Raw genomic sequence first — 17,547 nt, 5'->3', positions numbered from 1 at the left:
AATCTAAAAACTTGAATTTATATGCAAGAGACATGAATAGAGGGAAGGACATTGCCCTCCATGGATCAATACTGTCGTCAGGATTGGGATAAGGAAAATTGTAAGTGAAGGAGGAGGTTGTGAGGTTAAGGCTTTCTAAAGAAATCTTTCTGAGAAGTGGGAACAGTTTATTAGAACTGAAGAAACAATTTTACATTTAGGATCTGAACTTTGGAATTAACTATCCAAAAAGGTGCCAACAGAAATTTCTTAAAAGGTATTAAAATCTAGATACTTGAATTCTAATTAGATGTAAATGTAACTGTATTTTTTGGTGATTTTTTCCCCCTTTCTTTTCTTTCCCTGTTACTTTAATGGCATGTGATAATAGGTTTCCTATGTGTTCTATGCCCTTACATACCATCATTATATGAAAACCAGAACAGACCCTTTGGAGATCACTCAGGGAAGATAATCTGTTGTTATTTATTGTGGAATAAAAGTACTGTAGTTGGTTGCTAACATCACCACCTTGTGTACAAATATTTTTTTGCATGCAGTTTCCTAATGTCATTAAGCAGTATTGTAATGCCATTACATAGTAATGTAGTACTTCGATTAGAGACATTTAAATAATTTTGTAATTCAAAATCTGAAAAAATAAACTATGGCTTATTTTTAGTCCTTTGTAATTATTTAACCACCTAACACTCTTCTTCATTCATATAAGAAGCAAACAGGCCCCCGAGTCCTCAAGAACTAAGAATTTGTCAAAATAGTCTCTAAAACAATGGCCAAGGGATTTAGAGTAAAAAAGGAAAAGAAAGAATTAATTTTTCTGAATATTCATAATAATACCAACAGTACATGCATCCAGTGCTTACAATATCTATTGGTGAAACTAATTTCGACAATTTTTCTCCCTACGCATTTTTAGCTCACCCAGTAGGCTAAGTTGGAAATTATTACTTACTTGAAAGTATCATTTTGGTCTCTATCCAAAGATGAGGACTTGAAAGTATCATTTTGGTCTCTATCCAAAGATGAGGGGAACCTCTTAATGAGGTTCTGAATATCAAAATCCTTTTTCTAGTGGCTTCTGGCATGTCAGAATCCCATAGCAAGTTTTTAAATTTTCAGCAGTCCTTGCAGATCAATGAAGTTCAGTTGACTGGACTCCATTACTTTTCAAAAAGGACATACCTTATGGTCTAATGAAGGAGATAGTGGCTGGAGAGGAAAAGACCAGAATATTCAATAAATTCAGTGCAGGTCTCAAAGAAGACAAAACAAACATGCTCCCTTTTAATCCCTCTCTCACAATAGGATTTCCAACAGATTTCTAGAAAAAAAAACATTATACATTTGGATTTTAGTGTCACTTCTTTCATAATTTCTCAGTCCCTCTTTATCTCTAAGTGATCTTTTATTATAATTTCTTACTTCACGTAGTAGCTACGTAAGAGTTGTTATAAGTTGCTATAAATTGTTATAAGAAGTAGCATCCAGTGCTTCTCTCACTTCTAGAGTTTTCCTACGGTCTATGGTTATACGGTAGACTTTAAAATGCTGGGGCACCTGGGTGGCTCAGACAGGTAAGTGGCTGCCTTCGGCTTAGGTCATGATCTCAGGGTCCTGGGGTCCAGCCTCACGTAGGTCTCCCTGCTCAGTGAGGAGTCTGCTTCTCCCTCTGCCTCCCCCACCCCGCCGACTCTTGCTCACACTCTTTCTCTCTCTCAAATAAATAAATAAAATCTTTTTAAAAAACCTTTAAAATATTCCTAAGGATCTAAGGCAAAATATAACAATCTAAATTTGGGGTGTATGTGCGTGTCTTCCTGTCTGTCTGTGAGAAACTTGGGTATTTTCAAATGGAAGTTCACTTGACAATTGTAAAAAATTCTGCCACGTTAACTAATGATTAGTTTTCTTCTAATTTTGACTTTATAGGGTCTTCTAACAAGAGACTAAGAAAATCTTGAAAAGGTGGGTAGCCTTGACCAGATGAATTTGGGGGCATTTTTACAATGATAATTTTTCTGAATAATTCAGTGGCAAAATCACAAAGTAAGGCTGGATTTCAATTCCTTTTATCATAAAAACTTCTTGTCAAATCTTTTAGCTCTGGTTTCTGACTGATGATACATGAGAGGGCTATTAAAAGGAACTGGGTTAGCTCAAGATTATTTCTCATGATTTTTTCTAGACTATGATCATATTGGCACTATATTCATTGTCAATCTCATGGTTTCCAAAGTCCGAAAGTCTTGTGTGTCAACAAAAGAACTACAACCACGGTGTAGGGAGGGCAGGTACCAAATTTCATAGATGAGCAAACTGAGGATCAGAGGCAAGACCGGGAAATGTTCATGATCATACAGATGTCAGAGCCAGTGAAGAACTCAAGTGTTCTGATGCTTAGTTCAATGTTATGTCCTCTACCTTCACACTGCTCTGGTCTTGTCCCCAAAGACATTTTGAAAATGTAGATATTAGAAGTTAAGGCCATTTTGGTAGGTGTTACCCATGTTTGGTGGCAGTTTCTCCATGGAGAATTCTAATGCTGGAAAGTCACCTGATGCCATACTGTCCAACATGAAGTCAAGTTACTGCTAACTTACTCCTTATATTTTTAGAATCAAACACAGTCATTATGGTAGGCTGTTTCATTTAGCTCTGACAACAAACAAATGTGTGCACATTTATATACCATGTATGCATGGTAAACATGAATTAGAACTTGTGAGATATGTAATGATTTTTAAAAGCTTAAAATAATTTTTAAAAAACGTGCCTAAAAGGAATGAAAATCCATAGACACTTTCTGATTTTACTTCATATTAAATGTTTCAAGCATTGATGTTTAAAAAAAGCCAACCACTAATGATCTTTAAAGGGAGAAAATGAACTTACAAAAGCTTCAGATGTTTGGGTGTTTTCCTTTTATGTTGTATCTACCTAGGTCAAGCAATGTGAATTAAATGAAACTGAACTGAATAAAAATCTAATGTAAAACTGAGATTCATTAAACTGTTCACCTTTTTTGACTGGATACTTGTATATGTAAAAAGCTACAACAGAAATGAAAAACACTGTTTGCAAATTTTAATAAAGGTGATTTTTGAGACTGAAAATAGAAAAAATAGTATATTTCTTAAATCTCATTTAAATTTTTTAACTTACACAGAAGAATAAACTGAAACTACTTGCGGAAATCACTTAACAGTTTTTTACTTTCCCCAAAAGATTCAGATTATGAAACAGTGGGACAAAATGCGGCTAAGTGATCTCTTAAGATGGCAAATGCTCGAACTTACTTCTATGCTTAAGATATTAAGAAAATGTCACCTGAATAAAGATGAAATTGACCAAAACTATCACTAGCTAGGAAAGAAGTAAACAGTAGAATTTGATCTAAGTTAACTTTACATTCCAAACTCAAAATCATAACAATAAAGTTCTTTACATGAGCAACTTTGTGAACTGAAAAAAGGGGCTGTCTAATTTCTTCCCATGCATCAAGCTAAAGAAATGAAGGAAGAAAATCATTCTTCTCTGTTGGCCTCCTGTGTAAAATTTCTTTTCTTATCATCCCATCTCGTCATATCTTTCTGCAGTTTGAATTACCCTCTTTTCCTCAGACTGGTAAGGCAGTAAAAGGATGTTTGTTCTGCTAATTAACTTTATTACCCTGATAACTCCCTGCAGCCTTTTACGAAAACAATTACCGTTACTCCTTTTTCCCCCCACTGGCAAAAAAGAAAAAAAAAAAGAAGAAAAAAGAAAAAGAAAAAAAAAAGGAAAAGAAAAAAAAAAAAAGACTATTAATTAGAAACGAGGCCCAGGTCCCTGCCATGTTATCCTGCCACGTTCCCAGGCCCTCGAGCAGGATAGCATTACATTGTCAGTAGTAATTTAGCTCTCATCTGTCTCTGCTAATTATTGTCACATTCATCAAATTCATCAACAAAAGTGCTCTCAGAAGGATTGCATATTTGCAGTTAATACAGCATAAACTGGTATTACCCATCACCACATTTGTGATGATGAGAGGGACACAACTTATTCATCCCTAATTAGAGCAAGCTGGGTAATTAATTATGCATTCCGCCTTATTACTTCTGAGTTCCCAGATATTGTTTGTCTAAAAAGGGGGAGAAAGCAGGAGAGAGAAGCCTGAAAATGCAAAAAAAAAAAAAAAAAAGGGTGATGTGTTTTGTCACATGCGCTATGCCATAATTCCCACCTGACAAACTAGCTGAATCAGTGGAAAATTGCGAGTTGTCAGCAGCAGAATAAACTGCCGTAATAGCTGATTAATGATCAGCACCTGTGACAGGTGCTGTACGGGACTGTAAACTTGGTTTGATTAACAGTCACTGGACGAATAAATATTAGTGACAGTCAGCGGAGAGCAAGTTTGCTTGTTTTCTTCCCTGTTAACAAATCGCACACATTAAAGTTATTGATATTTCTGTCTGAGACACTCTATTTTTTTTGTAGTTATCTGGCAACATTGGCAGTGAGTTATAATAGATTGTTTCTGTTCTGTTATTTTATTTCAGAACCAAAATTGTATTTTGACAAAATGACCTGTAGGGTTTTCAGTCTACCAGGTGTGGAAGAAAAGACTAAAAAATGACAGGGTTCACACTTGCTTTAATTTATGCTCACCTGCTAGTAATCACTGTATGTGCACATATACACATACATACATAAGGTCATTGTATCCATTTACATGTATGTACAATAACTATTAAGGAATGCTCATTACCAATAAAACACATATACACTTAGGGTGATGTTACTTATTTAAAACATTTTTAATCGATTTTTTTTCGGAGCTGAATATTTCCCCCAAGAACATTGGCAGTGTGAATCCTCCCAACTGTGTGTCTCAATTCTAAACTGAAGAGACCATCTTCCTGAGGCAGCTATTCAAAACTGCTGCCAGCTTGATTGCTTTTCCTGAACTGATCAGTTACAAACAGATTGGTCAGAAGGTGATATCTCTCTGAGCTGACTGATTATTAACCAAGAGTCAGATTGTGTGCATGGACCAGCTAAGTGTGAATGACGGGAAGAACCCATCTTCTCTCTCTCTCTCTCTCTCTCTCTCTCTCTCTCCTTCAGGTTATAATAAAGGAAACTATTTGACTTCACTGCAGTTTTGATTTGTATAGAGGATGGTTAGGATTGTTTTGGAAACCTTTAGGTTTGACCTACTTTCAAACCTTGGCCCTGCTGACTAGCTGTGTGAGTTTGAGTAAGTCACTTAATCTAAATTTTCAGCTTCTCAACATAAAATGGGAGCATTTCCAATGAATATTATAGTGTTACTGTGAGGGTTAAATGAGATAGGTAAAGCACCCCACTATGGTGCTTAGCATTGAAAGTGCTCAATAATTAACAATTTATTTATTAACACAACTGCTTGAAATTTGAACACTCAAGTTGCCTTCAGTTTCTGTTTCACATTATAAAATGTTTTAAGGACAACTATCTTTTTTCCTTTGCACACTCTAATATAAACAAAACAAAACTTAATATTCATTTATCCCTGACTGAACACTGAGAAAAGATGAGTGATATCCCTGGGTAGTAGATATCCCAAGGTACCACTCTGAGTTATTTAGCTGTTTTTCAGAGGCACAAAAGTTGGAATTGATGGGGTGGGGTAGAGGCTAGAAGAGGGCAGCTTATTTCCCTCCAAATCTGTCTAAGAATGACTTCAAAAACTTCTGGGGTGATGGTAGAGACAGATCTGTGTACTGTTTATTTAGCAGTCTCATATTCTAGTAGAATTGAAATAGTAAAAAATCAAGCACAAACAACAAAAATAAAAACATCAAAGCAAGAGCATTTTGATAATTTAGTATATATTTATTTTGGTATTAATCATCTAACAGAGAATGAAAATGACAGAAGAACACAGAAGACAGTATGGTGCAATTACTTCTGTTGAGAAGTAATAAAACTGCCATATTTCAGGGTGCCTGGGTGGCTCACTTGGTTAAGCATCTGTCTTGGGCTCAGACTGTGGTCTCTGGGTCCAGGGATTAAGGCCGGAGTCAGGCTTCCTGCTCAGTAGGAAATCAGCTTCTCTCCCTTTCCTGCTTGTTCTCGCTCTATCTCTCTTAAATAACTAAATAACTAAATAAATAACTAAATAAAATCTTTTTAAAAGCCTGCCATGTTTCTAGGACATTAGGGAATATGTACTTATTAGATCACGTTATCAATATCTAAAGCCAATCTAGATAAAAAAGAACTGAAAATAAAGGAAGCTTACAGCTTTGGTTGTATCTATACTTACCTAAGAACATTCTGGAAGTAGTCAGAGGCTGTCTGATTGAAGAGCCAGAATGATTTTTTTCTTGTAATAGTGTACCTAATTCACTTTTAAAATTTAAAAATGTGTCATATAGGACTTTCAGAAAAAATAGCAATGTTTAATACCCTTATTTGGTCATCACCAAAGCAGTTGCTTTCACCACCACATACTGGAATATTCTGGGAAAATTTTTATATATATACATATATAAAGATATCAGGACTCACCACCAGATTCTCATTTTATTGGTCTTGGAGAGCCCGTGGGTATTGGCATGTTTATAAAGTTCCCAGGTGATTCTGATATATATCCAGGATTTAGAACTGGAGATAAAAACACAAAATTAAAAATTTATGTAGTAAGATTTAATGTACAAAGTTAAAATTCTTTCAGACCATAGAACTAATATTGTGAAATGGATGTCCAGAAATTGAAGTGCATCACATGTAGAAGTTTTAGAGTTATCTGAAGTTACTACTTAAAGAATCATGATTGAAAACCTTTTCTTTCATAGTTAATCCAATCAGAGAGAAAAATATCTAATAATTCAAACAATGATATCCTGAATTCACCAACTCACTTCATATCACTAATTATAATTGCAGGGTCAATTGCCTTATCTCATTGGAAAAAAAAAAAACCCACTGAAGGTGGCCAGACCATTTCGGTGGCTGACTGGTGATTGTGGCCTGTTTCCAAGTAGATATCCTGCTGCACAAATGGTGACAGAAAATCAAAGGCCAGAATATTCCTGACATTTGGCACATATAAACATAGCTTAAAAATTAGGTAATAGGCACTCTATGCCTCCTTCTTCCTGTATTTGGTTATGTGCACTTTGATCATTCTTGTTGCATATGAGTGCATGGTTGTAGGGGGGTTCACTGGTTCATCACTTCCTCATTGCTCTTCATGGCCAGATGACCCAGGCAACCACATAAAATAAATTGGAAGTTGCCTGTTGAATAAAACACTGATATTCCAGATTATGAAATAGTTCCATTGGGGAGGTAGATCACTCTCTACTAACTTCTACATATATGTTCTAGAATTCCTATTTCTATAAAGTCTTAGTTTAAAATTTTAATTATTAAAAAATGGAATTGTATTTAATCAAGCTTGCTCAAAACAAAAAAGTGATCCATCTCTGGACATTTAAGGATGAAAAGTTTCACTTGGCACAGGGAATTTGGGGGTAGGTGAACACGGAATGCCTCACTATGAAGAACTACCATAGTCCAGAACAAGGGTAGGAATACTATGGCCAGTGGGAAAATCTGGCCTGCCACCTATTTTTGTGAGCCCTTGCAAGCTAGGAATGGTTTTCACATTTTAAAGTGATTGAAAAACATTTAAAAAAATTTTTGTGACATGAAAATTTTCAAATATCAGTGTCCATACATAAAATTTTTTTGGAACGCAGTCTTGTTTTCATACTTTCTTATGAAAATGGCAGAGTTTAGTACTTGCGACAAAGACTGTACATTTTGCAAAACTAAAAAAATATTTGCTATTTGTCCCTTCCAGAAAAAGTATGCTTGTCCCTGCTCTAGAGTAGTGTTTCTCAACATTTAATTTGCATACAAATGTGGGATCTTGTTAAAATACAGATGTGATACAGTAGGTCTATAATACTGAATTTGATTCAGCATTTATAATAGGCTACCTGGTAATGCTGATACTGTTGGTTTGAGGAACATAGTTTGAGAAGGAAGGCTGTAGGCCATGACCTTCAATATATAGGCTCACAAGACTGATGTCAACTGATCAAGAGCAGATCTTTCAGGAATGGATTCACAAGATTGATGTAGAAACCTAGACATCTAATTTATTAAATTGTTAATGAGAAATATAATAAGGACCAATCCAGGATCTTCTGTCCCTATAGACGTGCTACCTGAGATGCCGAACTAGAGCAGAAGGATAAGAAGGGACAGGAAACAGCAGGAGATAGCTATGTGTTTAGATTGTTCAAATAGAGGCTAATAGAGATTTGCTAGCTCACTGCTACCGGCACCAGCATAGTGGTTTTAAAATGTACCTGGGATTTGTTTTAATCGGGTATGGTAAGACACACAGACATGGAAGTGACTGTTATGAAGGAAAGAATTTTTATATTCACAGATCCCTAGAAATAGGAGGCACAGCATGCTATGCAGGGGAGGGGGGCTGTAGAGGGAGGCATCAGGGTTGGTCAGGAGGCAGAGGGAGTAAGGGGAAAACATGGGCAAGAGCCTTTACTGTGGTTGTCCAGGGAAGAAATGGAAGAGGAAGGATAAGCAGATTTAGGATTCATTTGTTTTCATAATTTCAGCAGGCTCTGGGGTTTAGGCGCTATCTCTCATGTCTGCTACCTAACCCTGGAGTGATCAGGGCGGGTGGACAGTGGCCCAGAGTGTAAAAGCTCAAAGGAGGGAGTTAGGGGTTTGGGGTTTGATTAGGTTTGGTTTGCATAAGGAAGTGTAGTTTTCTTGAGTTGTTTTGCTCTCTAGGGATTAGCTAGCCATGAGAAGAATTAGCAAGTCCTCAGATGTCAAAATGCCAGAAAATAAAAAAGAAGTATGATTAACAGTGGGTCTTTTGACCAGGGCACCCTTGTCTAGTATGGTTACGGGATGAACACTGCCTATATACACCTCTTTGATTATTTGTTTGTTTTCTGTTTTTGTAGTTGACTGACCTCCTTTCTTTTTTTTTTTTTTTTTTTTTTTCCCTTTAGATCTGCTCATTCTTTTAGGTTACAGAGAAGTGCTTCTTGTAGTTCAGCCTCTTTGATTTTGTGTGTTGATTAGCAAATTCAACCTGCTTCTAACCAATCACATGTTAATTACCTAGTTTAACGCAGAAAACAATATTATTTTGCTCAATACCAAGTTGGAGAGGGCCCAATGTAGACAACACCATATTTTATATGATAACTTCAATTTAATATGACTATTTATACACTTGTAACACCCTACTTCAGACTACAGAGCCCTCAATCTCTTCCAGAGTGTCACAAATTAGTGATGGTAACATTTAAGTGGTGGATCTGAGTGGGGATCATTTTTTATGACACTAAGATCACTTAGAGGATGGAGGTAACATTGTAATCACCTATAAGCTTTTGTGCATACCAGCTTTCTCCACAGAGATGTGACAGTCCATAGACAGAGAGAAAAGTTGTAGCAGATACCCTTTGTACAATTAACTTCTATGTCTACGGTCGGATTCTGAGTGATCTCTCTGGGAGTCCTGCCCTAGCCACTCTAGCCAAAGAGAACTGCCAGTAATGGCAGTAACTTCATTCCACCTCTCATTTTCATCACACAACAATTCCCTAATCTTGGTTCACTGTTTATTATTATCTTACAAAATTATGCCATACCATTTTCAAGGATTTCCCTGCAAACTTAATTTTAAATATGTCATAAGTGTAAAATTACTAGGAGTGGCAACAAGATCTGTCTCCTCATACTAATTATTGTGTGACCTTGATCAAATTACTTCTCTCTCTAGCCATCAGTTTCCTCATCAAAAATAAAAGGATTTTTATTTTATTAAGGATTTTATTTATTTATTTTGAGAGAGAGTGAGAACAAGAGAGAGAGAGTGCTCGAGAGAGCCAGTGTGCAGGAACAGAAGGGAGAGGCAGAAGGAGAGGGAGAAGCAGACTCCCTGCTGAGCAGGGAGCCTGGTGCTGGACTTGATACCAGGACCCTGGGATCATGACCTAAGCCAAAGGCAGATGATTTAGATTACAGGATTTCCACAAACCCTTCCAGCTTTAAAACAGCCCAACTGGAATGTTTCTGTAAAATATGCACATATAGGGTTCACTTCTTTATTGCCCCATTCTTGGCATATTGTAATCTGGACCTCCATTTAGCTTTTTTTCTCCTTTTCCCAGTGTTTCTGTAACTTGTTTAAAAGTCTGTTCTTGGGACACCTGGGTGGCTCAGCGGTTGAGCCCTGCCTTAGGCTCAGGGCGTGATCCTGGAGTTCTGGAATTGAGTCCCACATTGGGCTCCTTGCATGGAGCCTACTTCTTCCTCTGTCTCTGCCTCTCTCTCTCTGTATCTCTTGTGAATAAATAAAATATTTAAAAAAAAGTCTGTTCTCAATTTTCTTCATCAAAAGGGGAAAAGTTATAAAATTTGGGGGACAGATCTTATTTGACTTTGTATTCCCTAGATTTTGAATAAATGGTCCATGTGATGGGTGTTGGTTGAATTACATTAACATGGGAGTGCCCTCAAAGCAAATTACTTTGGGGCAACTGAACCTTAAAAGCTTATAGCCTTGCACAATAAAGCAGGGCTTTCACAAGCTAGTTGACTGGATGTGTGATAATCATATTGTTGGTATCATATTGCAGTAACTACAGTTTTATAAAATTACAAAATTTTGTTTCTCTGGAAACACTGAAAGAGTAACTTAACTTTAAATTTCTTAAAGGTCCATTGTATTTCTGATGATTAAAGTAATTTGTGATCATTCTGTAATTAGGTTCTATCCAAATTCTCTAAGGATCAAGGGAATTTTTGCATTGAGATAGGTTGTTTTCCATTTTCCATGGCTGTAGAAAGGAAGACAAGCCATCCAGAGTAATGTCAATGCCATACCTATATATGCTTTGTGGGATTTAAAAAAAAATCTTCAGAAACACATTTTTCTCCTCCTAATGCATTTCCACTTATGTGCAATGATTTTGATCAGAAAACTGAAATGTAGCAGCGGGTAGGAATGAGGGGAGGCACTGAATATAGAATTGGTGCCAACAGATGCAAAAATGCCACAGAAATCTTTGGCCTAGAAATAATAGCTTACCAAAATACACACACACAGTTGTTGGACTCTTGAACAGATACACAGCCGTCTGTATAGACAACAGTGCTGTTGGCCAAGAGTCCCGGAGGCAGGCCAACCTCCCATCCAGATGCCACTGCCAGTGAGGAGCCATTTGGCATCTAGTTCTCTGGCTGCCAACCTTCTTTCCCATTCTCTGGCATGAATTTTCACAGGGGCTGCTCAAGGAAATTAAGACTCTGAAGACTTCTGTATTAATATGCTGTAATAACACAGTGCCACAGGAGCCCTTTATGCTATTTGAATGTTTTATCCCTTTATTTTTTTTTTAAGTGTCAAAGAAACCTGACTTCTATGTATTTGCCTACAGATAAACGCAATTTCTTTGGACATTAAGAAAGATATATTTTTATTTCTGCATGGAGCCAACTTTCCTTAATACCTTGACAATTTTTAAAGCACAAGCAATTTGAAACACATAGCAGAAAAAAAGAGGAAGGAAGGAAAGAAGGAACAAAGGAAGGAAGAAGGAAAGGCCAGAAGAAAAAGAAATAACGTGAACTAATCTTTTGGGAAAGTGAAAGCAATTGCTCACATCTCTTCAGCCTTAGCAAAGTAAACACTAAAACATCTCCTACTGGTCAGAAGAATTCAATAAGTGCATTTTTTTTCCTTAATAAAAATTGAATAGGTATCACTATTCTTCCATGAAAGTCATGTGACACCAACTTCCCAGGAAAAAAAAATCAACATGAGCCATGTCTTCTCACCTTGTAATCTCATCAAATTCCAATTTCCCTTTTTTTTTTTTTTTAAGATTTTATTTATTTATTCATGAGAGACACACAGAGAGAGGCAGAGACACAGGCAGAGGGAGAAGCAGGCTCCAAGCGGGGAGCCCAACTTGGGACTTGATCCCGACACTCCGGGATCAAGCCCTGGGCCGAAGGCAGACACTCAACCACTGAGCCACCCAGGTGTCCCCAAATTCCAATTTCTGATTAGGTGAGGTTGTACTTGGCACTAGAACTGTTTAATACTCCCAGCCCTACAAGGAGAAGCTTCTTTACCCACTGGCTGCTTATCCGCTCTCTCACATCAGTGGGGCAGGCAGCCAGAGCCTGCTGAAAGAGCTGCTTTTTTTCTGCAGCTACTTTAGAAAAGCAGTTTTGAGATTCATCTGATCAAAGGGGAGAATTATCAGAGGGTGGCGTAATATCTGATGATTCCGATGAATTTAGAAGCATGTCATAGTTCAAATCACACATTTTAATTTGCACAACAAATAGTACTTTTAAAGTTCTGTAGTGTCAAAATAAAACACTGAACTTCTATTTCATGCTTCGAGAGGAAAGGATAAGTAGGAGGTCAGGCTTACATGGCTCCTCTGGGCTCTTCTAGCTAATTTTGCATAAATGTAACATGTAACTGGGGAAATAGATTTTTGTGGGTGCTACATATTCCTTTTCCAGTTTGTCCACAAAAGTACAATAAACTCTTGAGGTTGACCTGTTAGAGTTTTAGTCACAAAATAAGTGACCTTAAATAGACAAGAAACAATGTTTTCCTTGGATGCCTCCAGTGGCGCTGCCATATTAACTTTACTTGAAGCAACATTAATTGCTCTCAGATCTCTAAGTATCATTGACATTGATAAATCATCCTCAGAGAGACATGAACAAATGAATCAAATGCTCATCATCGCATTCAGGAAAGATAAACATTTTTATAACAAGGAATAATATATCAGGTGGCCTACTTATGTAATGCTGTGTCGCATAAAGATTTCTTGATGAGCCATACAAAACTATCCAGGTATAAACTGTGTGACTAATGCATGGAAGAGACAGCTTAATCATAGAATAGCATGTGGCTGGAAGGGGAGGTGGGCGGGGGGTGGGGGTGACTGGGTGATGGGCACTGAGGTGGGCACTTGATGGGATGAGCACTGGGTGTTATTCTATATATTGGCAAATTGAACACCAATAAAAAATAAATTTATAAAAATTTAAAAAAAAGGATAGCATGTGGACAAGGTATGCTGTAGAAAACATAATACTTCATTACTTTTTTTGACAAAAAAAAATTTATTCAGTATTACCGTCAAGTGTAACTATTTGTTTCTCAACCATATATTAATATTAATAACATCTTCTATTTTTCCATCTTTATAAATGTGATGAAGTTGTTACTGATGTTTAGGTAAAGTTCTTCAATAATATATAATATACCTGGCTGTATAGAAAAGTCACAGCTATACACGGGTGCTTGGGTGGCTCAGTAGGTTACACATCTGACTCTTGATTTTGGCTCAGGTCATGATCTTAGGGTCCTAAGATGGAGGCCTGTGTCGGGCTCTGCATTCAGTGTGGAGCCTGCTTGAGATTCTCTTTCTCCCTCTCCCTCTGTTCCTCTCCTATCATTCATCTCAAGTTCTTTCTAAAAAAAATGAAGGAAAAAGAAAAGTAATACCTATACAAACAAGTAGAAAATGGCAATAGTAGTTGTCTGGTATCTCCTTAGGGATTTTCTAATTCACCAACCTAAATGAAGTCTGCTGCATTTACTCTGCATTATCTTCTTTTAAAATTTCACCTAACCATAGACTTTAAAAGAAAACCAACTGGTATTTTCTCTACATAATTCTCCACTTTCTGTTTCAAAGAAAGAGAACAGGATTTATTTTTCTTTGGGAACAGTAACCACTACAAAAAGTATCTTTCCTCTTTGTGAGTTGAGGAAAGGGGTGAAATTAATGGAAAGGTATTTTTTTTTTCACTCACTGTGGTAAGAGGAGCAGCACTAGTCAGTGCTCCCTTTTCTCTCTGTCTTTTCTTTATCTCTCTTTGAGCACCAGCTTTTCCTTTATCCTTCCATGGACCATCTGTGTGCCTACAGACATCTAGAGAGACATCAGCAAATCCCAGCAATGACCACAACACTGTCTGGTCCTTCATCCCTGAATGAAAACTCCAGACTTTGCCAGGATTCCAAATAATCTTTCCCACAAACATGTGCTACCTGAGAGCCTTACAATAAATTTTGTGTTCTCAGTGGCATGTGACAGACCTGCGGCAATTACTTGTGTATGCATTTTTATGCTTTTGTCTGAACATTTACCACGGCATTTTCAATTATGTTGTACAAACACTAAATTTGAGGAATGCTAACAAAAACAATTTTAGCTAAATTTGTTAATCACTCAGTGGGTGCTTTACATGCATTTTCTCATCCAATGCTCATAAGCATTTTCCATTTTATGGATGAGGAAAATGAAGATTTCAGAAGTGATGTGATCTTGCTAAGCAGTTGAGCTAGAATCGGAAGCTGATAGTCCGACTCCTGAGCTCCTTAAACAGTAAAGCACAACTAATAGGGGAAAAATGAATTTGGAAATGCAGAGTTAAAGTAAATTTAAAAACTTCTTTCTTGCACAATTTCTCAGTCTTTAATATGTCCGTGGACATTGAGTCACTCAGGTGAAACATAACATGCGATATTTCTTAAACTTACCGAACCCTATTAATCACTCAAGTGCTTGGAGCATGAATGTCTAGTTTTCAGATGCCAGTTTTAGCAATCGCTATGTTTGTAACTCCTGGACAAGTGATTTAACCTCCTATTACTTATTCACCAAAAGAAGATTTAATTATATTTAGCAAGTTGTGCCCACCAAGAAAGAAGATGGCCAACATGTTTCTAAGTTTTCAGAAAGAGTTGAAATAGGATTTTTCATTAACACTCAGGTTAATGAGAAATATTTAACCAGAATATCTTAAAAACAAACAAACCAGTTGTATTAGTCAGTGTTTGACTTTCTCCCGAGACTTTCCAGATTTAAAGTTATATTATACCTTTCAACGTTTTTCAAGTATTAAAAAGAAGGTAGTATTAATTACAATCATGTTCTCAGTAATTAGTGCTCTTTATAGTAATAACTTCTCTGGATGCTTGTATTATTTACTCTAGATACTTTTTCATAATATTAAATACCAGTTTTCAAAGTTATATATATATGAAATAATATATATAATATATAATAATATATATATGAAGTGATATATATTTATATATATGTAATATATATAAAGAATTAGGACAGAATTCCCTACCTTTCTTGGTATTTTTTTCACAGAGCCCCTAGGCCAAAGGAAATACTTAATAGTTTGATTTATTAAACAGTAAAGGTTCAAAGAACTTAAAAAATATTATGTCTTAACAACTCAGTACTCTTTGCAAAATAACACACACATAAATTGAAAGAAAAAATATTTTTATTTTGTTCTTAAATAATCACAATTACTACTAACGGGGTGTGTGCACCTATTGGCTCCTGCAAAACTCCTCAATCCTTGGAAGCAGATTGGTTCTCACCTCTCTTTTTAAATTATTTTTATTTTTAAAATTTAAATTCTAAGTAGTTAACATACAGAGCAATATTAGTTTCTGGAGTAGAATTCAGTGATGCATCACTTATCTACCACCTCCAGTGCTCATCATAACAAGTGCCCTCCCTAAATACCCATCACTCATCAAGCCCATCCCCCATCCCCTCCCTCCATTGACCTCGGTTTTTTCTCTATCATTAAGAGTCTCTTATGGCTTGTTTCCCTCTCCTTTTTTTCTTTTCCCCACTCCCATATGTTCATCTGTTTTCTTTCTTAAATTACACATATAAGTGAAATCATATGGTATTTGTCTTTCTCTGACTGACTTATTTCACTTAGCATAATACACTCTAGCTCCATCCATGTCATTGCAAATGGCAAGATTTCATTCTTTTTAATGGCCAAGTTTTATATATATATATATATATCACATCTTTATCCATTCATCAGTTGATGGACATTAGCTTGGCTATTGTTAATGCTGCTATAAACATTGGGGTTCATGTATCCCTTTGAATCTGTCTTTTTGTATCCTTTGGGTAAATATCTAGTAGTGCAATTGCTGGATCATAGGGTATGTTCTGTTTTTAACATTTTGAGGAACCTCCATACTGTTTTCCAGAGAGGCTACACCAGCTTGCATTCCTACCAACAGTGAAAGAGGGTTCCCCTTCCCCACATCCTTTCTAACACCTGTTGTTTCTTGTGTTGTTAATTTTAGCCATTTGAACAGGTATGAGATATTAGCTCATAGGAGTTTTGGCTTGTATTTCCCTGATGATGAGTGATGTTAGCCATCTGAATGTCTTTTTTGGAAAAATATCTATTCATGTCTTCTGCTCATTTCTTAACTGGGTTATTTATTTTTTGGGTATTGAGTTTGAGAAGTTCTTTGTAGATTCTGGATACTAACCCTTTATCAGATACGTTGTTTGCAAATATCTTCTCCCATTCTGTAGGCTCCCATTTTTGTTGACTATTTCCTTTGCTCTGCAGAAGATTTTTATCTTAAGTCCCAATACTCCATTTTTGCTTTTGTTTTCCTTGCCTGTGGTAATGTGTCTAGTAAGAAGTTGCAATGGTCGAGATCAAAGAGATTGCTGTCTGTGTTTTCCTCTAGGATTTTGATAATTTCCTATCTCACTTTAAAGTACTTCTTCCATTTTGAATTTATGTTTGTGTATGGTATAAGAAAAATGGTCCAGTTTCATTCTTCTGCATATTGCTATCCAGTTTTCCCAACACCATTTGTTGAAGAGACTTTTTTTCCATTGGATATTCTTTCCTGTTTTGTTGAAGATTAGTTGTTCATGGAGTTGAGGGTCCATTTCTGGGTTCTCTATTCTGTTCCACTGATCTATGTGTCTGTTTTTGTGCCAGTATCATACTGCCTTGATGACTACAGCTTTGTAATATAGCTTGAAGTCCAGAATCAAGATGCCTCCAGTTTTGTTTTCCTTTTTCAGATTTGCTTTGGCTATTCAGGGTCTTTTTTGGCTCCATACAAATTTTAAGATTGTTTATTCTAACTCTGAAAAATGCTGATGGTATTTTGATGGGAATTGCACTAAATGTGTATATTGCTCTGGGTAGTATAGACATTTTAACAATGTCTGTTCTTTCAACCCAAGAGCCTGGAATGTTTTTTCCATTTTTTTGTGTCCTAAATTTCTTTCATAAGTGTTCTAAAGTTTTTGGAGTATATATCTTTTACTTCTTAATTAGATTTATTCCTATGTATCCTACGGCTTTTGGTACAATTGCAAATGGGATCAATTCCTTGATTTCTTTTTCTGATGCTTCATTACTGGTATATAGAAATGCAACAGATTTCTGCACATTGATTTTATATCCTGAAACTTTGCTCAATTCATGTATGAGTTCTAGCAATTTTTTGGTAGAGTCTGGGGTTTTCTACATACAGTATCATATCATCTGCCAATAATGTAAGTCTGACTATTCCTTGACAATTTGGATGCCTTTTATTTCTTTTTGTTGCCTGACTGCTGAGGCCATGACTTCCTATTACTATTACTATGTTAAATAGTAATGGGGTTC

At 36.3% G+C, this 17,547-nt stretch overlaps 1 protein-coding gene across 3 annotated transcripts in view; it reads right to left on the bottom strand.

Annotated features, from left to right (window-relative positions):
* Nucleotides 1–17,547, bottom strand: part of LOC119867493 — a 680,463-nt gene that overhangs the window by 157,513 nt on the left and 505,403 nt on the right. For 2 of the 3 annotated variants that reach the window (XR_005383757.1, XR_005383756.1), the window contains exons 3-4: nucleotides 6,541–6,636; nucleotides 953–1,321 (exon numbers count right to left, since the gene is read on the bottom strand). The gene's annotated coding sequence lies outside the window, so the exon portion shown is untranslated. Of the gene's footprint in view, nucleotides 1–952; nucleotides 1,322–6,540; nucleotides 6,637–13,332; nucleotides 13,352–17,547 lie in introns of those variants that run through there. The other variant, XR_005383759.1, reaches the window with a different exon arrangement.

Source organism: Canis lupus, chromosome 34, assembly GCF_011100685.1.
Source record: "Canis lupus familiaris isolate Mischka breed German Shepherd chromosome 34, alternate assembly UU_Cfam_GSD_1.0, whole genome shotgun sequence".
Classification (NCBI taxonomy): Eukaryota; Metazoa; Chordata; class Mammalia; order Carnivora; family Canidae; genus Canis; species Canis lupus.
Note: the sequence above shows the minus strand (reverse complement) of the source record. Positions and strands in the feature narration are given on the sequence as shown.